At 32.4% G+C, this 5,703-nt stretch overlaps 1 pseudogene; it reads right to left on the bottom strand.

Annotated features, from left to right (window-relative positions):
- Positions 1–3,602: 3,602 nt before the first annotated feature.
- Positions 3,603–5,703, bottom strand: LOC107916020 (polygalacturonase-like; annotated as a pseudogene).

Below are 5,703 nucleotides of genomic sequence, written 5' to 3'. Positions count from 1 at the left end.
TCCCAAAGAGATTAAGGATATCCTATGAGGGTAACACACTTATGACAATGTCATTGGATAAACACTTATTGAGTTGCTTTCGTAATGATATGTCATTAAGGAGAGCTCAGTCATGATACTATAATAAAATGACTTCATGACTAAATGAGTTTATAATTAATAGGCAAAAAGCCTAAACTTAATTATAAATCATTTGAGCCAAAATCATATATGTTCAATCGGTCCATATGCTAGCTTGTTGAAACTAGAAATGAATTGCATGTTAAATCAAATAAATAAAAATTGATAGAAATGGTAAAGTTAGACAAATAGGAAACATTTGGAAATTAATGTGGTTTTCTTTAAATGGAAATGACTTGGAAAATGAATTTATGGGTTTTCAAATTATTATTTAATTAAGCGATTAAATAATTGAAGTTCAAAAATAGAAATAAATTTATTGGTCATGGTAAATCAGTTTAATGTAGAAATATTAAATATATTTTCTCATAATTTTTTTACGATAAATTTGTCGTGATTAAAACGGAATTAGAATTTAGTTGAGAAAATTATTTAATTAGGAATTTAATTTATTTAAATAAATTTAAGATGTATATTTTGGGAAATAGAAAAACAAATATCGGATTGGATTGAATCATAAAGTACTGGGTTAAAATTCCAAGAAGTACTTATAATTGGACCTAATATAGGAGAGACCCAAAATGTAATAACCCGATTTTGGGCCTAGTCAGAATAGTGATTTCCGGACTACAAATTCAATGAGGAAAAAATTTTATTTTTATTATATTTTTATGGTCTATAATTTCACGAAATGATATTGTGAAAATTTCGTTCGAAAATTTCGACGTTTAGGCACTCAATTTAGTAAAAAGGACTAAATTGTAAAAAGTGCAAAAGTTGAGTTCTACATGTTAGAAGTGTCCAATTGTTATGAAATTTTAAATTGGAGGTCCTTATATGGTAATTAGACCATTAGTTAAGTTGTTGGACAAAAATGGACATGGTTAGGCATGTTTCTAAAGTTTTTCATTAAGGGCATTTTGGTCATTTAGTTATTAAAATGAATTAAAAACAAAATTAAAAGCTAATTTTTGTCCATCTTCAAGCTATGGCCGAATTTTGCATGAAGAAACCATGACTAGGGTTTTTCAAGCTTCCAAGCTCGATTGTAAGTCCGTTCTAGCCCCGTTTTTAATGATTTTTACGTTTTTAAAATCCTCGTAACAAGATCTAGCTATTTCTACCATTATTTTGAACTAGGGTTTGTGTTTAAAAATTTACCCATTAATGATATGCATGTATTTTGATTTTTTATGGAAGAATATGAATGTTTGGGGTGTTACACAAAAGCCCCTCATGTTAGTGCTAGGGACGAAAAACTCTAGTTTATTTAACTAGGGTTGCCACCCTACCTAATCCTAGTTAAACTAGGAATTCGTTTTTTTCTATTGAAATAGACTTCTACAATTTAATAAGGGTTTCACCTCTTCTCCCTATAAATAGATGGCATCGATAGGGCTAAATACACAACTTTGAGATATTGTTATTCTCCTCGAAAATAGTGAGAAATTATTTTTCTAAGCATAAATTATATTTTCTAGAATAACAATTCTACCGATTTCTATTGAGAGGGAATTTACTTTTCCAATGAAAGTAAAGTAAACTATTTCTAGTTATGTGTTTGATTCAAATTTGTTCGAACTCACACTCAAAGCAATTTGTGGTGCGAAAATAGTGGAGAAGACTGTTTGTTGAAAGTCGAGAAGGACAAGAATCTGTATAGCCGAAAACACTAGTACAATTTCAGTAAAGGGTTTATTGTTATAAATATCACAAATCGACTCGATTTTCAAAATTTTAATCTTCCATTGTGCAAGAAAACCATTTTCAAACCGTATTTTTTCCAACAATATATTTAAAGGAAATTATTGGTGGCAAAGCTCGATCCAAGAGGCCTAATGTGCTTATGATTACACAACAACATAACAAGAGGATGAAACAAGTTGGCTTCTTTACTTATTGAAGTTGTTTCCAAGCTAGGGAAGAATAGGCAACTTTTGTAGAGAAACAGAACCAAATATTCCCCACATCTGCTTGCTCCAAAAGAACATAGATGAAGCTAGCTTTACAAAGCATGGCATAGAAACTCTCATCGACAATAATGGTCTCACTGCTTTGTTAGTCTTGTCAAACCATATGTGAGGTAGGTGGTGCTGTTATTGGTAGTACTATACTCTTCTCATTTATTAATTTGCTCTTCCTTGACTCATCAAGATAAATTTCAAATGTTTGCAAATATCTAATGAGCTCATTAATCTTCATTGCATCAATATTCTTGACCTCCTCAATTTTAATTACTTTGATGATAAAACGTTCAGTCAAAGATTTAAGGATTTTCCTCACCAGCTTTGAGTTAGAATATTTATTACCTAGGGTAAAGGCGTGATTGGATAGATCACATAGCTTGGCATAAAATTCACCAATGGTCTCATTCTCTTGCATTCTAAGAGTCTTAAATTTAGTGGCAAGCATCTGCAACTTTGATTACTTTACAATTTTGGCTCATTCATAGGTTGTTTCAAGAATAGTCCAAGCTTCATGAGTAGAAATACACTTGGAGATGCACTTGAGTTCTTGAGGATCTACACCATTGAAGATGTCATATACAACCTTTGAGTTAAAATTGTATGTTTTGCCTTCATTTGTGGTCTAGGTGGTTTCAAGTTTGATGCTTCAAACTCCATCTATTTCTTACATAGGTAGCTCCCGACCTAATAAAATAGCCTTCCAAACCTTTTTGTTAGTTGACCTTATAAAGGCTTTTATATGTACCTCCCAATAGGCATAATTTGATCCATTGAACACAGAGGAAAACAAAACTAAAAAACCTTCCATTACAAGTCTTTATCAACACTAGGAAAAACCACTAGCAATGTTAAATGGGAGGCTCTAATACCAATTATTGGAACTTGTAATCGATATTAGTAACAGAAGCAATGTTAAGAGCAGTGCGCTGCTTAACACTATTTCAAGCACTGGTGAAGAACAAAGATGAACACACAATATGTTTATGCAGTTTAATTTGCCTACATTTATGGGGCCTTGCCCAGAGAGATAATCCACTATTTTAACACATCATACAACAAATTATTACAAGGTCTAACACTCACCAAATTAACAACCTCACTTTTACACTTAAGATCTAGATCACTCTCATCTAAGTTATCTTCCTGAAAAATTAGTTTATAAACCAAGTTACTCTTTTAGTTACTTACAGAATGCACTCTAAAAGACAAGTTCTAAATAATAGAATAAGTGCTAAGATTCTCCACACTCTTTTACCGACACAAATCTTTCAATATATAAAAGTTTAAGTATTGTTAAGATAAATATCAATTACCATCAATCTTCCCATAAAAATGGCAAGATAATTACAATAGATAATATCTTCAATATGACCAAGATAAGTCTTCAAATCTTTAGGATATGTTACCAAGATACCCAAGCCAATCCAATCTCTTCAAAATAAGGAAGTTGATTCCCTTGATCCAATTCAAACAAATCTTCAAGATATGTTCCCATAACAATGTTTGGATATCATAAATAGGCTTGCACACGTCTAAAGTATCAGCAAAGATCATAACCCAAGTTTTGACAAATCAAATTGAAACAACGATGCATTTTCTTGTAATAATAATGGTGATCCCAAACTCATTATTTCTACCCTTGGACACACTGATAAAACCAATAAAAGGTGAATTAAAAATATAAAATTTGAATTGATATGTGAAAAGGATTTTAAAAAAGTAATACAAGTAACCAAATTGGCTATGGGTGCGAAAGGCTAAATAGCTCAAATGTTGATCAATTTCAATGTACAGTCAATATATGTTAAAAAAAAAGGAAATCTAGAATCCATGATTTACAGACAACTGTTTGGTCGAACTAAATCAAATACTTTTCCAACCACATTGCTACAAAATGATTGAGCTGTTTTGTTCAAATATGTCAAATTCACGTTCTATAATATCATTCCAGTGCACGGGTTTTTAGAACTACAACCAAATTTTATAGCTATGGGTGTTGAAGATGTTCCTTTTATATCTTCATACACAATATCTTTAATCTTTATTCCCGAAACCTATAATCCTCAAACAAAAAAGAGTAAAAGAAAAATTAAGGAAAAAATAGAAAAAAACAAACAAAATGAATCATACTAGATAATTATTTAAAAGTTGTATTCAAAGATTGAAAGAAGTGGTAGTTGGAATTTTGCAATACCTGACCCGGACAATTTTCATTGCGAGGACAATAGTTTTGATCGATCACAATAGGATTTTGAACATTTGTCATCACAGAACCTATAAATCGAACCCCTTGAACATATCCACTACTAGGCCTAGCCCATGATTTGATTCTCAACCCATTTTGAGTGTTGGAAAAGATTGTGTTTTTCACCGTAACATTTTGAACTCCTTCCTCTTTTAAATCCTTTGCCAAACTTCCGATGCTGGAAAGTTAAAATAAAGCAACACAAAGCAATTATAAATAATAACATCATGCCTTCAGAATCTAACTAGTATGTATAAGTTAATAATAAACACTTTGCTTCAATTTCAATAAAAGTAACAATGGAATTTAATTAATTTATCATACCTAATGCCATGACCAGGACCACATGTGACTTGTTCAATCCATAAATTTTCAGTGTCAGGACCGATTGAGATGCAATCGTCTCCCGTTTTAATGAAAGTGCTTAAAATTTCCATACTTCTCGATAATTGGACATGGATGCCATCAGTGTTGGGACTATTACCAGCAGCGAAGATCTTAACTCCTTGGAGGTGCACATTTTGGCATCCATTGATCACAATATGAAACATTTGGCTATTCAAAAATGTTAATCCATTAATCCTGATGTTGTTCGAGTTGGTAAAGCTCAACGTCTATTTTCACACAAAAATGAATATTAGTAGCTCAATTTACAAAACATTCACTGTAAAACAACAAGAAAAGATTACTGTTTACTATGTAGCTCGGAATTAGAAATGCAAATGAAACACTTATACTTGTGTTGGGTTAAAAATTTCCTTTTCGAGTTCAAGCTCAAACAGCTCATCGAGAAAGTCAAATTTAAATACAATAATATTTAACAAATGATTTTGAATGATCGAATATTAAATTTACTCAATTACAATATAAAAGAGAAGGGAAGAAAAAAATACCGTGGCCCCAGAAGGAGTTGGGAGCTTTGCAAGCCCAAAGAGAAGGTCCTTTAGCATCAAATGTACCTCGACCAATTATAGAAACGCCGCTCACACCTTCAAAGCAGAACCAATTATCCGACTTTCCCAGCACTCCATAATCCAAAGGAGCCACAATGGTGCCATCGATTCTTATGATGATCTGAGGGCTTTTGCATTGGCCTTTTAAAGCTGATGGACCCACCAAACACAGCCCTTTCGGCACATATATGAAGGTCGAGTCTGCCGTGCCACAGGCTGCATTCCATGCCTTAAGGAAACTGTTGGTCGAATCGTTTCGACCATTCAAGTTAGCCCCAAAGTTCAAAACATTAAACTCCGTCATTGCGAATGTTGAACATGCACTTAGCATAACAAACACGATTAAAACAAATCCAAGGGAATTAAAACCAGAAAGCTTCATCGTTTTCAACAGTGCTCGGCACCAAAGAAAATTCAG

This window comes from Gossypium hirsutum, chromosome D10 (genome assembly GCF_007990345.1).
Source record: "Gossypium hirsutum isolate 1008001.06 chromosome D10, Gossypium_hirsutum_v2.1, whole genome shotgun sequence".
Classification (NCBI taxonomy): Eukaryota; Viridiplantae; Streptophyta; class Magnoliopsida; order Malvales; family Malvaceae; genus Gossypium; species Gossypium hirsutum.
Note: the sequence above shows the minus strand (reverse complement) of the source record. Positions and strands in the feature narration are given on the sequence as shown.